The sequence below is a fragment of the Sceloporus undulatus genome, chromosome 2 (genome assembly GCF_019175285.1).
Source record: "Sceloporus undulatus isolate JIND9_A2432 ecotype Alabama chromosome 2, SceUnd_v1.1, whole genome shotgun sequence".
NCBI lineage: Eukaryota > Metazoa > Chordata > Lepidosauria > Squamata > Phrynosomatidae > Sceloporus > Sceloporus undulatus.
This window is the reverse complement of record NC_056523.1, coordinates 127,728,714-127,750,401: the sequence shown is the minus strand read 5'-3', so window position 1 is coordinate 127,750,401 and position 21,688 is coordinate 127,728,714.

Below are 21,688 nucleotides of genomic sequence, written 5' to 3'. Positions count from 1 at the left end.
TCTATCTATCTATCTATCTTTTGTGCAAATGATTGAATTTTGCACCCCAAAAAATCCTTTGTGAATTTTCACAAAAATAACTCATGAAGTGTGAAAAACCATGGAAAATTGCCCCCAAATTCTCTTACCCAACAGAAAGGTTTTTTTTTTTTTTTTGGACATTTTGTTGTTGTTCTTCATGCAGGCAAGAAAGAAATTCTTTCTTGTGCCCTAAAGGGCACTTCCATTATTTAATCAGGAATTATTTCCTCCCCTATGAGTGGCCTTTATTTCCGTCATCCCTCCTACCTATGATCTTTAATTCTAATTAATTTCCTTGGTGCTGACATTGGCCCAGTCTATATGCTGCTGGTATTTGCATTACACTGTTGGGTTAAGGAGCACATTTCTCACCTGCTGTGACTTCTCAATACAGAAGGAAAACTCTCTGACTCTCCAGATCCATCAAACAGATGTGCTATTAATTGACTGGTCTTTCTTTCCAGTCACCCCAGGAGAGCTCTCATCTTGGCTTTGTTAAGGATTGGAGGCTGTTAGAGCTAATGCACTATTGATGAGGAGACAACGGGGCTACACAAGTATCTACTTAAACTGAAAGTATTTTTAGACTCACACAGCGCCTGGTCAGGGAGAGCCACCATGATGTGAATCTTGCCCAACTGCTGTCTAGCAGATATACATACCCCCCCCCCCCAAAAAAAAATCTTGCTCTGTTCTTGCAATGTCCTGCACTGTTTTAAATTGCTTGCCTGTTTTAATTTGTTATGCAGCACCTTGGAGGCCCTGTTATTATACATAGATTATATATAGTTTAATTCATTCACAAATCCAGCAGTTTGTATCTAGAGATACTGAGCAATAGCAATAGCACTTTACATTTCTATACCACTTTATAGTGAACTAAGCATTCTTTAAGCAGTTGACAATGTGTTAATCAGTTGGCCACAACAAGCTGGGTACTCATTTTACCAGCCTAAGAAAGGATGAAAGCCCGAGTCAACCTGGACCCTTGCAAGGTTTGAACGCACAATGTTGTGAACACAGTACCAGCATTTCAACCACTGAGCCACCAGGGCTCCCTCTTGATTCTTGATACTGCCATTCTGGGGTTTAATTTGTAAGTTGACCCTAAAGTTGCTTGTGTATTAATGAATAAGGCAATGTATAAATCACCTTTAAGCTATACATTTTTCTGGATATGTCTCAGAAAATTATAAATGAACTTAAACCTTAAGAAATTATATAATGTCACCCAGTCAGAACAAATCACTAAGGATATAGCAAAGACGAAGGAAAAACAACATCCAAAATGCAATACTAGTTAGCTCACTTATTTGAATCCTAGTCTAAACAACAATGTATTGGGCAGGCACTGAAAACACAGCTGGATAAGGAAGTGTCAGATAGATCTCCTGAGTTAGTGAATGCCAAATCAACAAGTCCACTTTGGCCTCCTTGTGAAATGCACATCAGAGAATGATGAGAAACAGAAGAGACCTGAGAGACTGAACAGGTTTAATGGGCAGAGGCAATCCTTTTGGTGATGCTGAGAAACATCTGTGATGTATTATCTTTTATTACTTGTGGCCAGTGTGAAGAACAAGCCCATAGGCTTGAATCCATCTGGTTAGTCCCAACTTAAATAGATTCACTAAAGCAGTGGTTGAATGATGAATCAACATTTGGGTAAATCCTTTTGATTCAATGGCATGTACGCTAATAAGAGGTAACAGATTATAATCTTTTTCTAACAAAACTGAATAGCTTTACCACATTTCTCTTTCCCTTTGAGTTTATCTTCCTCACAACACTAGAACAGTTCCTGAGTGAGACTTGATAGTAAAGGAGCCCAGTCATCATGAAATGCTGAAGAAATCCTAGAAATCTATCAAGAGGTGGTTGTTCTACCTTGGAAATATCCTTCTAATCCTGTTGCAGAACCAGCTATATATTTTATACTTTGCAGACAAACCATATGAAATGCATCTGCGGCTCTATATCTTGCTGCTTCATGATCTCGTCAGACTGCAGTTGATAGATAGATTCTTTTCTCTCTTTTTTTCTCATGGAGGGATGGAGAATCTCCTACAAATCTCACAGAGCAGAGAAAGTGTGGAAGTGGCTATAAAATCTGCAATAAAACGGAAGGAAGTGTACAAAAATGATGCAATAAATGCAGAGATCACTTTCATCTGTCATAATACTGGGTGGTTTGTTCAGCTGGAGAACAGGCATGTCTAACAGAATGTATTTTAGCTTTCAGCTAAGATCCTGCTGGCATTTTGCATTATGGTCACTGCCGCAGTGGATGATGGTCAGAAAAGAAAAATGTTTATCCCCTGCCTTGACAAAGGTGAACTGAATTGGTGGCAAGGTAGAAGTATGGAATTATGATAACCAAATGGATGAGAAGTGATAATATAGAACTGTTAGAAAACCAGCAGCACAATCCCAGGGGCTCATTCCCACTATGAAAAAAACAACAACCCCGAATTGGCAAGCGAATTATATGACCCTCATCCCCATTTGAAACTGGTTTTGATCCTGGTGCAGTCAATTGCAATCGCCATGATACGAGGTAAACAAAAAAAGCCCATATTATACAAAGAGTAGTTCCCTGGCGGTCTTTTTTTTTTTTTTTTTAAAGATTCTGCAGTGGGTTTAACAAGTGGGAACAACAGTTCAGAATCACATCATTTGGAGTGGGAGGGACGAATGGCAGAGGGGCAGGAGATGTCACACACCCCTGGTGCTGCCTTTTTCCTTTTTCAAAATAATAGTAGTAGTAGTAGTAGTAATAATAATAATAATAATAATAATTTTAATTTATATTTCCCACCTCTCCCTGCAGATCAAGGTGGGATTACATCAATAAAAACAACAGTGCCATATAAAATACATTCAATAAAATAGTGACATTACTATTAATACAATACATTAACTAAATCATCATCTAAGATGCATACAATTATAGACAGAAGTGTAGCATTTTCTTAATAAAGAAAAATTGATCGATAAATTGATAGAGTGATGTCACAACTGCTAAATTGCTAAATTGTGAAATCGCTCTATCGATTTCATGACCCCCCCCCCCCCAAAAATCCCAAACGTTTGCCTTGCCTTCCTCTCCACTTCCGCCTCCTCCTTGACAACAGTCCTGTCACCTATGTGGAGCAGCCCAGCATCCTGGGCAAGAGGCGCAGTAGCAACCCGGAGCCAGGGAGCTCTGCCCGTTCTCTGAGGCTTGCTGTGCCTCAGCCAGAGGCCTTGGGGACTACCAGGGGCCAGAGCCAGTCACCGCTGTCATTAAGTGAGGGGAGAAAAGTGTGTGTGTGTGAGAGAGAGAGAGATGCCCCCCAATGCAGGCTTACATCATTTGATTGTGATGTATTTCGAAGAGGGGTGCCAAGTGGGAACAACAAACGTTCCACAAAATGAATTGATTCCATTGTGGTATGAAAAAAATTACTTGGATAGTGGGAACAAGGGACCTTTTGGGATTCAACTCTAAAGCGCAGCGAGGAATAGATTTAGTGTGATTTAAACAGCAAATGTGAATAGCCCCCAGGTGAGTCTATTCAGAATTACACTTGTCCTTCCATATTTGTGGCTTTGACTTTTGTGGATCTAATTATTTACAGATTTTATTAATACTGTATATTCTCTCTAGGAATATCTAGGTCTTCCAGCATAATTCTATGGTCAACTTCAACCAAAAGTCACACTGAAAGACCTAGAGATTCCTAGAGCGAACACTCCATCAGGCATTTGTAGCTCCTCCAGTGCAATTCTATGGTTAATGTCTTGCAGCTGTTGAACACAGAGTTGCACTGGAGCACCCAGAGATTCCTAGAGAGGTGATCTCTCAGGTAAAAACATAGTGTTTTTGTTATTTGCAGTTTTTCCACATTCACGGGGTCCTGTGCCCCTAAACCCAATGAATGTGTAGGGACGAGTGTAAGTCTAACTGAGTTCTGTAAGGTATATTCCCATGTAAGTGTGTCTAAGATTGTGGTAATCCTAGAGCCGTGATGGCGAACCTATGGCACGCGTGCCATGGGTGGCACGCGATGCCATTTCACCAGGAATGGAGCGAGGGAGAAGGTGGAATGGGCGTGTGCCCATTCCACCTCCTCCCTGCCATTTTTGGGCCTCCCGCTGTCTCTCTGAAACAGCGGGAATCCAGAAAATGGTGCCTGGGAGGAGGAGACAGAGGCGTCTGTCTCCTCCTCCCAGCCCTCTTCCCTCCTAGCTTCCCTTCACTCTGCTCGAAAGGGCTCTATGGAGCCCTTTCGCACGGAGCGAAGGTTGAGGAGAAGGGGCTGGCCCTTTAGCGCGGAGCGAAGAGCCGAAGGATAGGGGGCTGGGACACGCGTTCCCAGCCTCCTTTCCCTCAGCCTCCATGGAGCCCTTTAGCGCGGAGCGAAGAGCAGAAGGGAAAGGTCTGGGACTGGTGCCCAAGCCCTTCCCTTCGGCCTCCCTCCCCCATGGAGCCCTTTCAGCCGAAGGAAGAGGCCGAAAGGAAGGGCCTGGGACGGGTTCCTGGTCCCCTTCAACTCGGCCTCCCTTTCCTCGGAGTGAACGGGTCCCTTGGAGCCATCCTCCGAGAACTGTTTGGCGGCTTCTGACAGCCCGAAAGCAACAGAATTACCAACTGCCTCAGTGGACGACTCTTAGATATAGCCTTCTCACAAGATGAATTGCAAAAAGCAAGAACAGCTTCATATGTGAACACCCTTACAGCTGCTTAGGTCTTCCAGCCTACCTCACCCTTTCAAGAAAAGACTACCTGGCCATCTAGAGAACTTGAAGGTCTGTGAGGGCACTGTATCTTTAATATTTTGGGGAGGTATGTTAAACTGTGAGAAAGGGCTATTTCTATTGGCTGATGGAATAGACTTTTCTTTTTCACTATGACAATAATCAAGTCTAGTTTGGCTGGGACCTGAGTGGATCAGGCCATTGGGTTTAGCCTACTTGTAAAAACAAATTAAGTTAGCTATAGTTTTACATCATTAAAGTTATCTGTGTCAGCAATAAGGTGGACTAGATTCTATCCAAAGTGGTGGCCTACAGGCCAGTGCTGGTCTGAGACCCATTGGCTGCCAGTCCACAGTGAGTTTCCAAGAAATTATGCAAATACGACAATAATACCGTATAAATATGGCACCAATCCCTGCCACACACAGGGAAAGAAATTCTAATCTGCCACACCAGATAGCTTGAGAAGCAGTGAGCTAGATTACTTGTGAAGTAACTTCCAACTCTATTTTAAGTTTCCCACTCCCACCTTAAGCATCAGGAAGCAGAATATGCAGAGGTGGCTGAATATCTCCCAGGCAGAAAGAGAAAGGCTGGAGATCCCATTATGTTCATTTAAAAGAGTTGCTGCAACTCTTGGAACCAATCACCCATCCCTTTCTCAGAACAGGCCACTCCTGCTGCCATTCTGTAGCTACTGTAAGCTTGTTACTTTCCAACTGTGAGTATAATTCCTCTAGAAGCCACAAATTAAAGGCAGCAAGCCTCACTGTGGCTGGCTGGCTTCTACTCCAGAGGAGTCTCGGGCACATGGAACAAAAGCAGCCGGTGGTGTTGTGCTGATGCCCACAACATCCAAGGAGCTGCAGCCATTCTTCTCCTACCTCCCACCCTCTGCAGAAGCTGCTTCCTATCAGAACAATTTGGCACTAATAAGCTCCATTTATAACAGTAAGCAGTGGTTTGGCAGAATAATTGTCACTAAATACCATTCAGGGCTTTCTTGCTTTTTTCCCTGCAAGTCCCTAATTATTCTGCTGCTGAAATAGCATCCAGAGAAGCCACTGAATGCCAACAAATGGGGAGCTCAGCATTCATCCAACAAGGCTGTGGCAGGGCCTGATTAGGAATTATATCAAGGCCATAATCCCCTGAACAATGCCCCTCGTCCCGTGTGTGTCACATGCAGCCCCAATCACAGCCCCATCCACACAAGTGTCTTCTTGAGCTCCAGTTGCCACTTGTGAAAGAGATCCTGTTATTGGCTGGAGGGCCAAGGGGAAGAAAAAGGCTGGTGATTACAGCAAGCACCTGGCAGTTAGAGCTCCCTCCTTGTGCCCTTCCCATCAATGTGCCTGGGTACAGAGCTTCCATGAGTATACCAGTCCAAACAAACCCCATGATAGGGCTATCAGGTGGGAGACCCTCCACAGAGGGAGCAAAGGTTAGCAGGAGCATTTCTCATATACCTAAGTAGGCACATTTAGAACCATCCTTTGACTGATCTGAAAACAATGGGTATGGTCACAAAGCACAAAATCCAGATGTGTCTTTTTCAAACTGGACCTTGGAAGGATCTAGTTTCAAATAACACATTGCTTAAAATTAGTCCCTTTTCCCTAGTAAGCATGGTGTGATGAAGTTGCATTATAATTGTAAGTTAGCCAGCTATAAAGTCACTACATTTGTGGTGTAAGTATACATTTTAGATACCGTATATTCCGGCATATAAGACGACCAGGCGTATAAGACGACCCCCAACTTTACAACTTAAAATAGAGTGTTTGGGATATACTCACTGTATAAGACCACCCCTCTCTTCCATGATAAGTCAGAAAGGAGCTGAAGGCACACAATAACAGTAGCAGCAGCAGCAGAGCAGAAAGAGGGGGGAGGAGAAAAAAGGAGAAGGAGAAAGAAGAAAAGGAGGAGAAAGAAGAAGAATAGGAAAAAGAGGATTAAAAAGAGGAGGAAGAGGGAAAGAAGAAGCGGAAGAGGAAGAGGGGAAGAAGAGGAGGAGGTGGAGAAAGAATAAGAGGGGAAGAAAAAGTAGAGGAGGAGAAAGAAGAAGAGGAGAAGAAGAGGAGGAGGAGGAGAAAGAAGAAGAGGAAGAGGGGAAGAAAAAGAAGAAGGGGAAGAGGAGGAGAAAGAAGAAGGCCCCAGCTAGCTGGTTGCCTTTTCCCGAGTCAGGGGAGCTGCAAGCTCTCTTTAGGACTCAACCAGCTGGCTTGGCCTTCTGATAATGTCCCTAGAGTTTGAAGAGACCCCAAGGGCCATCCAGTCCAACCCCCTTGTTCTGCCATGCAGGAAATCACAATCAAAGCATCCCTGACAGATGGCCATCCAGCCTCTGCTTAAAGACCTCCAAAGAAGGAGTCTCTAGTACACTTCGAGGAAGGAGTGTGTTCCACTTTTGAAATAACAGCATACACAACATTATTTCACCCGCCTCGACAATTCCTCCCGCCCTTCCTCTTGGTGCATCTACAATGTAGAATTAATGCAGTTTGACGCCACTTTAAGAGCTGCTGCTCCATCCTATTGGAACCCTAGGATTTGTAGTTTTATAAGGTCTTTTGCCTTCTCTGCCCAAAGAATGGGGGGGGGGGCGCTGCTGCTCCAAACTACAAATCCCAGAGATTCTGTATGGATGGAGCTGTGGCAGTTCAAGTGGCTCCTATTGGAATCCTAGGATTTGTAGTTTTATAAATTATATAGGCGTTATAAAAACTAGAAATCCTATGCTTCTGTGTGGATGGAGCATTCTACTTCTACGGTGTAGATGCAGCATGAGAGGCATCTGAGAAAGAAAGAAAAAGAAAGAAAGAAAGCCTCCAGTCAGACTCCTAAGGAGCAGCCTGGCTGGTTTCTCTGTGTGCCAAGAGTTGTTTTTTTCTCTTTTTCTCTCCAGTTAGCCAAAGAAAAGAAACAAAGGTCCAAAACACAGGGCAGCAATAGTCCAGTTTGAGAGCATTTTAACTACCCTGGCCCAGTGCTAGGGAATCCTGGGAACTGGAGTTTATTGTGGCACCAGAGCTCTCTGACAGAGAAGGCTCAATCTCTCACAAAACTACATTTCCCAGAATTCCCTAGCAATGAGCCAGAGCAGTTAAAGCAGTCTCAGATTGGATTATTGCTGCAGTGTGTTTTTGCCTGGCAACAAAAAGTGGGTCCTTGCTTCCCGATTGACTCCGGAGCTCTTTCTTTCCCCCAACAAGGCTCCATCCTATGCAAGGGAAGGGAAGAGGAGAAGGAGAGGCAGAGGCAGAGCACGGAAACCCTCTGCTCCTTCTCTTGGGAAGGACTGAGCCTCAGGAGGGAAGGTAGAAAGACCTCCTGCCGCCCCTCCCCAGAGAGGAATGCCACCGCCCGGGAAAAGGAGGACAGGAGGGGAAGGGAGGGGAGGGAGCAAGGAAGGAAGGGAAGAGAAGAAAAGGAGGAAAAAGGGAAGGAAGGAGGGAGGGAGTCTGGGAGAGAAGGAAGGAGGGAAAAAAGAAAGGGAGGGAAGGAAGGAAATGGAGAAAGAGAGAGAAACCTAGGAAGGGGAAGGAAGAAGGGAGGAAACGAAAGGTAGGAAGGAAAGGAAAGGGTGAAGGAAGGAAAGAAGGAGATGAAAGAAGAAAGGGGAGGAAGGGAAGGGATGCACCGTGGGGCTCCTTTGCCTTCAGGAGAAGGCTTGCTGCTGTAGGCTCTCTTTAGGACCCACTGGCAGGCTTGGCTTTTTTTTTTTCCTGCGCACAAGACAACCCCCCACTTTGGGGAAGATTTTCCTGGGCTAAAAAGTCGTCTTGTACGCAGGAAAATATGGTACTTTTATTGTTACATAGGTATTTCTCGCTAAATGGTGGAAGAATATTGTATACTTTGAGTGCTGGGGGCTTGTCTTAATGAATGAAGAACATGTTTTTAAAGTAACTAAAAGCACAGTTCCTTTTAAGAAATTGGCAGGCTAGTTTTAAACATGGTAGCTATGATTGTAACCAACTACTTTGGGGAGGCTTGGGACTGCAACCGTAAACAATTAGTTTTTTAAAGTAATGTCACAACTTCTCTGGATGACAGCCTTCCTACCATCATGGTCACTGTGCAAAATTTCCAGGTCTTAATTGGAGGTGGGTGGAGCTCCTCCTTATTCTTATGGGCCTGTTCAAATAATCTTAGAATCATAGAGTTAGAAGAGACCGCAAGGGCCATCCAGTCCAACCCCCTGCCATGCAGGAAATCTAAATCAAAGAATCCCCGACAGATGGTCATCCAACCTCTGTTTAAAGACCTCTAAGGAAGGAGACTCCACTACACTCCCAGGGAGTTTGTTCCACTGTCAAACAGCGCTTACTGTCAGGAAGTTCCCCCTAATGTTGAGGTGGAATCTCTTTTCTCATGACCATCATAAGGCTTTGACAGGTTTGTATAGCTCTATGATTTCTGCCAACTGTATAGTTTTATGATTTTTGTTATCAACTTATTTTGTCAAAAAAAATCTGTGTACATGAATGAGCACTCTCTCCACACTAGGAACAGACAAATCTACAATGGGCCCTGGCTATTGTTATCTGAAAAGGTGAGAGACATTGAGTCCTCACCCACAATGCCAGCATCTCCTTGAAATTGAGAGAAATTATATCTCAAAAGGAGGTCTGTGAGAGGAGGATAACTTCAGGGATCTTTTTACCAGTGTATACTGGTAATAACTGCAGAGAATGCTCCAGTTTCAGTAAATAAAGTGTTTTATTTGAAATGTGCAATAGTTCATGCAGACAGACAAGAACCAAGACAACCTTAAGAATCATACAAGGCTATCAGAAAGAGAGGAGTGGAAGGTTTGATAGAGAAATATTGGGGGCTAAAGAAGGTGATAATTACCAGTCTTGAAGAGAGGTCCATAAAAACACAGAGTGGCTCAGACCTTGACTTTCACATAGAGAGAGCCATGATCTGTGAACACTGGGTCTGTGAACAAATTGGCTAGGGCTGGGGAAGATATTTATACTCCCATACCCTCACGGGCTGTGTTGTGTGATATTCAGTGTGGCAAAGGTCTTGATGGCTTTTCCAGGGGACTGACAAAAGGGTCCAGAAAGGCTGATGGCTTTAATTCTAGAGTGGCAATACATTAATAAGGTTTGAGATAATCCCTTAATGATTGGGTAGGAAGGGTGTTTAGGAATTTGTCATAAGTTGGGGTAAAGGTTATGGTCACTGATTCTCTTTTGATGGGACTCTTTGCTTCCATTGTAAATGGAAATTCACAGAGCACTGGGGGTGGGTGGAACTTTTCCTTAGTTTTATCCAGGTCGCTGTATGTCCTCTGGTCAATAAGACTCCTACTTTTGTGTAGGTTCTAGTTTCCACAAGTCATCACAACTTTAAAACATGCCCAATACTATATATTAATTATGAATTGTTTATCCAATAGGAGCGGTGTAAGGTCAACTAACAGTATCCATTGGTTCCAGGACTCCCCGTGGATACCAAAATCCGTAGATGCTCAAGTCCCATTAAATACAATGGCATAGTGAAATTGTGCCCCTTATATAAAAGGGCAAAAATGAGGTTTGCTTTTGGAGTTGATATTATTTTTGAATATTTTGAAACCTTGGATGGTTGAGGGCCATAAAAATAGCACTGGGGCCTCATGCTGCCCTAAAGCCATACTGTGGAGACCTCCAGTTTCAACTGTTGAAAACTGTGCTATGTGAAAGTGAAGAAGATTAGAGTAAATAGTTAAAAGAAGCTAGGAGAGTTGAGGAAGAGGAAGTGAGAGAGTTAAGAAGGAAGATTAGGGTAGGATAGATAGTTGAGGGTTAATAGGTAAGAGGGTTGGTATAAAATTTAAGAAAGTTTTCCTCCGGCAAATTATTATGAATGTATAAGAATGAGATGTTTTTTTGATTGTTTTTTTTTTCTTTTTTTTAATTTCTATGTTTACTTGTTTGATGTTTTGTATGATGTTTATTTATTAGGTAGTTGATTGTAAACTTATTTATGTACAATACACAACTGTTTTAATAATAAAATTTATTTAATTAGAAAACTGTGCTATGGTATCCTAAAAAGCAGAGGCGTCAATCGGGGTGTGTGGACCACATCAAGTGATATCTCAGAAGGGGTATCACCCGGTGAGGTAGAACACCTGAAGGGACTGGCATGGGTACTGGACAAGCAAGAAAGAATGTTAGCTTTTCCCATTTGCCCAGCAGCCACATCAGACCCTAAATGGGCACTCAAAAGGCTGCAGCATTGCCCTCTTATGCAACTGTTAGGGCAGCCAGCTGGGGGCGGGCAGGCAAGGCAGTCTCGCCTCCCCCTTGCACTGGGTGACACCAACCTCAGCAATGCCACTGCCAAGATGTACATATAAGTTCCAATCTGCAGAATGAGGAGAGATGTGGACTGGGACATTTTTATATATAAGACTTGGCAAAGATAGAATTCCTCATGCATCCCTATTCCCTGGTCCCTCTTGCACATGGTTAACTGATAGCATCTCTCTCTCTCTCTCTCTTTCATTGGATATAGTTGCTTGGACTTTTAAAATTAAAAAACAGTAATTTTCTAAAATGCCTTCCTACAGTGACTTCTCAAAAGTAGATACAAAAGTATGTATGGAGTATGGGAGACCAAATACTATAGTTTACCATTTAAATGTCTACAGAAAGTGAACAATGCTTCATCTGAGCTTTTGAAACTGAAGTAACATGCAGGAGGGAATCAAACATAAAAGTTGTTATTCGACATGTTTTAGCTCTAGCATTTTGAAATCAAGTAGAGTGCAGGAAGTTTTCAGGGTAATATATCATTGAGGCAGCTTTGTTAGTAGTCCAATTAGCCACTTTGCTTCCTATTTTTATAGTGACAGTTTTGCCAATGACATGATTCTTGATTTATTTGGAATTTATCTTGATCTCATCTCACTGATACTAGTGTGATTGTGTCAGCTCTTCCAGAATATGTTCATTTACCCACTGAAAACAAAGCTGCGTAGGTCTGTACCGCTTTTGCCAAAACTTTCAGCTTCTGTAATGGCCATACAAACTCTAAAATAAATTCTAGAATCCTGCTCATGACATATGCACTTGTACCTTGTAGTTATATGCATACATGACTAAAAACAAATGTTGTGCAAGAAGCTATTCATTAATTTCTCATGCAACATCCAACATTCTTCCCAGATGGTTCTCAACCCAAAAGGCTAAGGGGGGGGGGGCAGGGAGGCAATCAGACACTCATTCCAGCTACAGAAATGCAGCCAAGAGAAACAAAATGTGAATACAGGAGTGTGACCTTATTCTTCCTGTCCCAATTGCAGAACTATATCTAGTTGCCTCTGGCCTTCCTCATCTTCAGCTAAGGCCATGCCTCCCAGGGTTTCCAGCTACCATGGGGTGAGGAAGGTGTGGAACTATGAATGCAGAGCTTTATGCTCCACTCACCTTGCTGTAGGAGCCCAGTTTTAGGGTGCATCTATGCTTTAGAAATAACACAATTTGAACTTTATCGCACAGGGCTCCAGGCAGAGATGAGAACGGGACAAAAGGAGCCTGGAAGGGAACGGAACAAGTGGGGGACGCATTTTACTGCACACAAGAAAGTCCCTCACTTGTTCCATTCCCTTTCCTTCCATTCCCAATCCATCCCCAGAGGAGGAGAATTTTGAGAACTGTTTTGAACAGTTCTCAAAAATCGCCCCTCTGGAATGGATAGGAAATGGAACGGAATGAGTGAGGGACTTTGCGTGCAGTAAAATGCATCCTCCATTCATTCCACACTTGTTCCTGGCCCCTTCCGTTCCGTTCTCATCCCTGCCTGGAGCTTGTAGTGCGATAAATTTCTTTGACACCACTTTAAGTGCTGCACCTCCATCCTAGGGAATGTCTCCTCTGCCAAAGAGTGCTGGTGCCTCACAAAACTACTAATCTCAGGATTCTATAGGACTGGACCATGGCGGTTGAAGTGGTGTTAAAGTACACTATTTCTACAGAGTATTCTGTTTTTAAAAAGGTTTAGTTCATTCTCCAGCAAAATTCTGAGTTTATGGTTACATTTTACCCCCCTTTAGGCTTGACTACCCACATAAGAAATTCAGATCTATTTAAGTCCAGATTCTGTAACTGATAATTAGGCTTTTTAGAAGTGCATTTTCAATAACAGACATCACAGGAGCCAATTCTGCAATGGGGGAAACATTTGTACAACCAGGAAAAATGTCTCCATGGCAAGACTTTCTAAAAACTGCACCAATTCACTTTCTATTGAACCCAGAAGTTCTAGTATCCTACTTCCTCTCTACTATTGTCATAAGGCTCACTGATGGTATTCCTAAGATCACAGAATCATAGATTTGGAAGGGGCCACAAGGATCACCTAGTCCAACCCCGTTTCCTAACACTGACTAAACAATGGATTTTGTGTTGTAAGAGTCACCGTATGGCAGAAGTGGGGAATTTATGGCCCTCTCTATTGAGGAAAGTTGTTCAGCATTGCTACTCTTCAAACAAATACCTGTCCCCAATTCTGGATCCTTTCCTCATTCCAGGTGCTAAATACAAGCTAAATGCCTCCATTCGTCTGGTCTGGAAAGAAAACCAATTACTTGATGGCTATAACCATCTATTGCTACAGTAACCTTGTAATTGACATTTCTGGGATATTATAGAGCCTGAAAGTCATAAACTTAATGAAAGTATGTTTTTATTGCACTTCAGCTTCATCTCTGATTAAATCAAATTTGCATAATGGAAAGTTATTAAATTTCCATGTTTCTAATTTCCTTTTCCCCCCCTTTCTTTTAAAAAGTGCTTCAAATACTTTGTTTATAGAAAAGCTGGAATGGTGCGTAGGGACGATATAGAACACACGCCTTAGCTGAAATATGTTTTTAATAAATTGTGTCAGATGAAGTGAGCAAGTTAACCCACTGAGACTGTAATGCTGTTGCCTCTTTGAAATGATTTTCTTCTCCTAACAGTCAGGAAAACATTCCCGCACATGTCATTAAACTGTAGAAGCACATAGTAGTGTTGAAAGTCATTTATCAGTGGCAGGCAAGGCATAACTCGGCTTTGGCCTTGCCATCCTGCCACATAGACAAAGAATTTTAAGTAGCAGGCAGCTTTTTATTTTCAATAAACAAAGGCAGTTTTTTTGTTTGTTTGTTTTTTAAAAAGGGCACATTATTTTTGCTCAGGACTTAATAGAGACCATTTTTAATTGCTGGTTTCAGTCAGCCACGTACACCCATACACCTCAAAAATTCACAGTTTGGGACTGGTAGTTGATCTCTCTCGATCTCTCTCTCTCTCTCTCTCTCTCTCTCTCTCTCTCTCTCTCTCTGTGTGTGTGTGTGTGTGTGTGTAGAAGGAGAGATTTCTTCTCTTCCCCCAAACAGCTGTAGTGTAGCGCTCTGACACAGCACATAATCAAGTAAGCCCTGTAGGCTGAAAGGCATTGTTGTCAGTTTGGAACACATTATTCAGTAACTTTTCAGATTGCTTCTTGCCTTGGTTCTTGTTTCTTCCCAAGTGAGACAAAGGCAGTGAAACACTTCAGTGCCAGTTTGCATAATGTTCTCATCAGGCAATTAATATTCTCTCTCTCACCTTCCTAGTTTGGAATCCTCAAATCTAGCTCCCCTTTCCACATCACATAGTACTGTGATTCCATTTTAACTGCTATAGTTCTGTCCCATGGAATCCTTTGAATTGCCAGTTTAGGGCAGAGCATTTAGAATTCCCAGCCAAAGAGTTTCTCTGGTGCTTCCAATCAAACTACAAGACCTAGGATGTTATATTGGGTTACCAAGTCAAAATTAAGCCAGGTCTTCAGACTTTAGGGCCAAAGCCTGAGAACTATGGATGACCTCTTGTGAGGTCCCACAGGAAGTGGATCTTGATAATGTTATAATGAAAATATTTCAAAGGGCTACTCGTGGTGATGCTATTAAGCACGATACACTGCTTAACTACAGATCCACAAAGTATGCTATTTAAATATACCAAGTCTAGGAAATGAAGAAAATATATGTGTACAGATTCCTTTCAAGATTCCTCCTCCTTACTCCAAGAACTAGAGATGAGTGTCCAGGTCCTGAGACCTGGCAACCTCATCCCTTAAAAGAGTTATCCATGGGGGTTCAGGTGGAATCACAGTGCTATAATTGTGACATGATTCCCCATCCCATCCTTTCTGTCTACATAGAATTGTCAGCTAAATGTTTCTAATCTGCCATGTACCCCAACTAATCTCCAGAAGGGATTGTTTCCAACATATTCCATGAATAACATTCCCATTTAACCAAAGACATGGAGAATAAACAAACATTCACCCATATGGAATCTTAGGCTAGAATTCTGTTGGTGACATACGCAGGTGTAACTCCCTGATTATTCCAATGTTTGTTTTTTGATGTTTCATGAAATACCCAGTACCTTATTCTGTAATGTCCCTTTCCATTGAATGAGCAACAGCAGCTGAAGTGCTTGCAGGCTGAAGTCACCATGTTAGCCTTAGCTTAAAATTTAAAGAGCTTCAAAGTATTCCCTTCTTGAAATTCCTCTTCTGAGTTGACCAGCAGCTTGGGCCAGTGATCCCCTCCTAACATATTGGCCAGGAACAAACAGTACTTGGATCTCAGTTTCAGTGAGCTTACAGACTTGGGGCTTTCTTACTTCCCTCTTCCCATTACACACATCCCTTCCAGCTTTTCAATCAGTTTCTGAGAGTAGAGGGAGACTCTTTAAAACAATATGGGATGTTACATAAGAGGCATTATTGGAAGCAGGACATTAGGGGCACTTCCACTCCTGCCCCCATGGGGAACATAATTCCACTCAGTTCCACTCATGCTGGAGTTTTGGATCAAAGCCATTTCTCCTAAGCCAATTGTCATCAAAGCCTACCTTTAATACACAGGTGGCTATGAAATGCTGTCATATGCACCATTTGCCTGTGATTTTATTGATTTATTTAATACAGGAATGGGGGAAGAATATGTCCCTCAGGCCATGTGTCTCACCAAGGCTGTTTTGGAGGTCCCTGGAAGCCCTCCAGCAACCCCCCAAAAGTTTTACATAGGGGACCTAAGGGCAATTGCATCATGCATCCCCTGCCAGGCTGTTTTAAGTACAGGAATGGCCCCTTTTTTATCACAACCATACATAGAAAAGTAAACTATGGGTTGTATTTTTTTAAAATGTATTTAATTTTAATATATTACTTATATCATCCTGTTTCTAGTGTGTTTGGGAAATACTATCGTGTGGACAATCCTAACTTTAATTACATATCTTTACCTTTCTGGATCTTGTCTAGTTCCTTCATAGCTGCCCTTCCAATATATAATATACTTCCAAAATACGATATACACACATCCATTTGTCACATTCTGCAGTGCAACCCTTTTCTGTTTCCTGCCCACTGGTTCATCACTCTGGGCAACAAAATTGGAATGTAACAAATACATGAAAATAAGAAGCTTAACAACTAAAACGGTTATGACATTGCAGCAAAGATTTATGGTCAGCTGTAAGGTCCCCTTGCCATAACTCAGACATCTGCCATAACCCATCACCAGCTAACATCAGTAGCTCATCTATTTGTTGTTGTTATCCATCCTCAAGTCGATCTCGACCCATGGCGACCCTGTAGATGAGACATCTCCAAGACCCCCTGTCCTCCACTGCTCTGCTCAGTTCCTGCAAATTCATAACCATGACCTCCATAATAGAGTCCATCCATCTAACATAAGGCCTTCCTCTCTTTTTTGCTTCCTTCCACCTTTCCTAGCATTTTTCCCCCCAATGAATTGTGCCTTCTCATAATGTGGCCAAAGTACGACAGCCTTAGTTTACTCATCTTGGCTTCCAGAGAGATTTCTGGTTAATCTATTCTAGGACCCATTTGTTTGACTTCTTGGCTGTCCATGTATCCTCAGCACTCTTCTCCAGCATCACATTTCAAATAATTGATTTTCTGCCTATCTGCTTTCTTAACTGGCCAGTTCTCACATCCATACATGGTAATATGGAATACAATGGCATGTATGATTCTAACTTTTGTAGTCAGTTGTATATCTTTACATTTTAGGATCTTTTCTACTTCTTTCATAGCTGCCCTCCCCATTCTTAGTCTTCTTGGGATTTCTTGACTGCAGTCACCACTCTGATCACTGTATGTGATCAGGTATGTGAACACCTTTACTATTTCTATTTCCTTATTGTTTAGGTTGAATTTATGTAAATTCTCCATGGTCATTATCTTTGTTTTCTTTATGTTCAACAATAAGCCTGACTTCTTCTTCTTCTTCTTCTTCTTATTATTATTATTAAGTTCATCTACACTTACATTTTTAAAAAATATATATTATAATGCAGTTTTTCTATCTAAAAATATTCAAAGTGGTTGTAATGAAATATGGCTGGGGAGAAATCTGCCTTAACCTCTAGCATTTCATGGGCTTCTGCTCTCTGTTTCCTTTTTTTCCTCCCCTGACCTCCATCTTGAGGGGAGAGAAGCAGGCAAGAAACAACAGGCCTCTGCCTGCCAAGTTGAAGAGCCCTCCCCTGACCTCCATCTTGAGGGGAGAGAAGCAGGCAAGAAACAACAGGCCTCTGCCTGCCAAGTTGAAGAGCCCTCCCCCGACCACCATCTTGAGGGGAGAGAAGCAGGCAAGAAACAACAGGTTTCTGCCTGCCAAGTTGAAGAGCCCTCCCCGACCACCATCTTGAGGGGAGAGAAGCAGGCAAGATACAACAGACCTCTGCCTGCCAAGTTGAAGAGCCCTCCCCTGACCTCCATCTTGAGGGGAGAGAAGCAGAGTTTTTTTTTTTGTTTTTTATTCCTTGCTTTGTTGTATATGCATATGTATGCTGTAAACCGCTTTGATCATAGGAAAAGCGGTATACAAATAAAACATATTATTATTATTATTATTATTATTATTATTATTATTTTACTTTTATCCTCCTTGGGTGATGTCCCATATTTCACACTAGTTCAGTATGAGAGCTAAGCAGTTGTCCAGTGGTGGGCACACTGGTCCCATTTACCACAGATTCCATGAAGCTATAGATTATGCCTACTCTTTTTTCTACAGCATCATGCAAGCCTTAATTTATGGTAAATGAAAAGGCAATGGGGGTATTTTAAGCCAAGGCTTTTATGGCATAGATTATAGCAGGTGGAGTATATGGCAGATGTCTTCATTAGGAAGGGCCAGAGCTGCCTTAGTTAGTCACACATGAGCATCCATGGCTGAGCAAAAACTAAAGCAATAAAATGTGAATGGAGCTGTGATTCCACTACAGTGTGACACCAGAGAGAAATGGAGTAGCTTGCCAAAGGACAGAGTATGGACTTGATCCTCCTGCTCCAGATTCTCCCCTTAGAAAGGCAGAGCCCAGAATGCTCACAGAGCTAAATAGCAATAGCAAGCACATTTCTATACTTCTTATCAGTGCACTTAAGCACCCCCTAAGCAGTTTACAAAGTGTAAGCTAATTGCCCCCAACAAGCTGGGTACTCATTTTAGTGACCTCAGAAGGATGCCAGGCTGAGTCAACCCTGAGCCCCTGCCTGGGATTGAATTTACAACCTTGTGGTTTGTGAGTGAGTGGCGGTAATCCAGGCATTTAAACACTGTGCCACCAGGGTTCTTCTTAAAGGCAATTGCTCAGTAGGACCTGGTCTGTAACTAGATAGAAGAACAGAGAAGCAGATATATAGAGCTCTATCTTCTGATGCTTCCAGCATCCCATTGGTTTTCTGGAGCAGTTCACGATGACAAAGGTTAGCAAACAATCTCAATAATTGTTTCTCTATTATAAGAATGACACAGGTAAAAGAAGGGAAAACTGAAACAATTAAAATTACTTTGTTGTTTGTATGATATAAAAACAGTTATTTAATTTAAAATTATAATACCTTATACATTCAGAAATGTAGATACTTATTGCCAAAAATGCATACTATCTGGAAAAGAAAACGCTTCACTTAAAAAATATTAACTCAAGCTCAGAATAGCCTCTGAGGGTTACTAAGTTCTTGGCTGTATCCTTAAAATGGTTCTTCCAAGAAGCACTGTATTTTGATTCTGAGAAATAGGGGCATTAGTAATTGTGAGGATTGGGATATGATGGGCCAAGAGATTTAAGTCTACGAAAGCTTATGCTACCAGCTTGTTTCTCTCAGTGAGTTCCTTTGCCTACTATATAGTGTCTGATTATTTGCAGTAGTTGTCAGTTCTGACAGTAGCTAGGAAATTAGGGAGAACATTTTTTTTCATCTATCGCAGTACCAGTTCCAGTACCACTACTTATTGGTTAGTGTAATAGTAGTGTAGCCAAGGGTCTGTTTAGGGGAATTTTATTATTATTGTTATTAGCTCAAATATTGCAAGAGGAGGGCCTGCTACGACGGCCCTTGCAGAATCGTCTCCCATTATGTATACACTGCTCCCTCGGGTTACGAAATTAATTCGTTCCGCGGCCGCTTTCGTAACCCGAAAAGCCTTCGTAAGCCGAATTGCCATAGGCGCTAATGGGGAAAAGCCGCGTTTCGTGCGAAAAAGCGCCGAAAAGCACCAAAAAAATTTTTCGTAACCCGAAATAAATTTGTAACCCGGAACAATTATTTCCAATGGGATTTTTTCGTATCCCGGAAATTTCGTAACCTGGGTATTTCGTATCCCGAGGTACCACTGTACAGAGTAGACCAGGGGGATTCCAATAAATGGAGCTGAGACAGACTTCTAGAATTAATAACCAATTTATTTATAAGGGGAAAAACACATACGATTCACTAGCATACACACACACACATACAAGGCTCAGGAAAAGCATAGGTTAGCATGGAATAGGATTTTAGGCATCACTGGAGTGATACGTACCAGAATGTAAACTCCCTCCAGGAATCCAAATGGAATATGATGAGGATGGCATGAGGCTCAGCCATGGAATGACTGGCCAGGAGCCAGGAGTCAGGAGCCAGGTCAGGATTCAAAGGGACAGAGCTTCCCCCTGAAATCCAGACTGGCCCAGTGAACAGGCAAATCTGATGATATTTATAGGCAAAATCTTGCTTCTGGCAAAGGTGCTTGATGGTGAGAACAAAGGTGTTTAATTACTTTCTTTTCACCTGGATGTCCCTGTCTGATTGTCTTAGTGGTCTTAGGCTGCTCGGACAACAGACCCTGGGAGAGGGCAAGAGCCTCAGGCAAGGCAAATATTTGCTCTTCCTGGTCCTATGATAATCCTTTTATGCGACTCCTTAGATATGATGATGTGGGTGCCCCTCAGGGGTGTGTGTACATGTCCTCATGCCTTGCTGGCAATGGTGGACAGGCTATTAGAGTTCATCTAGGGGTCATTAAGGGTTATCATTTATACCAAAATTTATATGGAGCAGCATGGGTAACAGTTGCTTTCTAATAGCAATACAGAGGGAGGCAGATGTGTCACAGAGTGAAAGGGGGCACTTAGCAGGCATCGGTAGTAGATATCAGAACTATGAATGATGAAATGAAGGGGGGAAATGGAACAGAATTGGGCACCATTTGGTTCAATTTTCATTCATCCTAGAACAAATCCAAAGGGGTACAAATGTTAAAAGAAATGTAACTCCTCCCCAAAATTAGAACAAAAAAAGAGGAGAGGGAATGAAATGTCATTTTAACAACAACAACAACAACAACAAAGTCATGAAACAAAAGTCTTTGAGTAGGAAATCTAATGTTATTACAAAATGAAAAATAAATCCTTCTTTCACATGTCAGTTTAGAACCAGTAACTATAAAGACAGCTGGCATTTCCAGGACATGAATATGTTCATTCATAAACTTATAGAAGTAGAGATACATGATTCTGGCAGTTCTACATTTTATTTTATTTTAAATAGCAAGTTCTTTCTGTTATGTTTATGAAGAACATCATGAATGTAGATAATTTTCTATCCTACGTGTATGAAATGAAATCCTCATTTATCAAAGCTGGATCAAATTCAGTAGGGCATTTCTCAACATGAAGGGACCATGTCATACCTGCCTGCCACCTAACTGTTAAAAGCTGAAGTGGGCAACTGTCAGGGTGCAATATTGGGCGTCCCCCCTGAAGACTTGTAGGGTTGTACCCTGCTGCCATAGTCACTTGCAGAAAAACATTTGTCCACTTGCAAAAGTTGTTTTGCCCCTAAATGACCCCAAATGTCCCAGCGCCAGCCCCCAAGCCACCGGGGAGAGAGCACCTAGCGTGGAGGAGGACTGCTGCCTTGCCGCTTGCGCGGTGTTTCACAAGGGGGGAGGAGCCGGTGGGAGCGGCTTCCTCCAAAAGCCGGCCCGCCGGCCCCCAGAGAGACGCCAGCGCCAGCCCCCAAGCCACCGGGGAGAGAGCGCCCAGTGCGGAGGACTTTTAGCAGCGCTTTTGGAAGTAATATCCTAATCACCGATGGCATTATTGGGAACCAGTGTAGCTTCTGCGGAGGGCTATAGAGACGAGCCCCTGCCAGCGATATAGCAGCAGAGAATGATTGCCGTATCTTTTCTCTGCTGCCATTTTGCACTGTGGGGGGGAGGGGAGAGGTTATGGAGATGGGAAGTGCTTCGGTTGGGGAGGTGACGGGTTATATTCTTGGTTCGAGTGGGGCTCCTATTGGAGTAGTGTGGGGCAGGGGGGAGGTATGGCAGTAGGAGAGCGGAATCGTGTTATAAGGGAAGGCGAGATCGATGCTTAATATCTATCTCTGCTTCCATCCACTCTCCTAACCAAAGAGATCTGAGGGTCAGTCCAACTGTACCACAAACCCTGTCTCTGCTCCTGTGCAATGCCAGGTCCGTCAAAAATAAGACCCACATAATTTACGATCTATTAGACGATAAGAGCTGCGACCTGGCTTGCATTACTGAGACCTGGCTTGGACCTGAAGGCGAAGCTGTGTG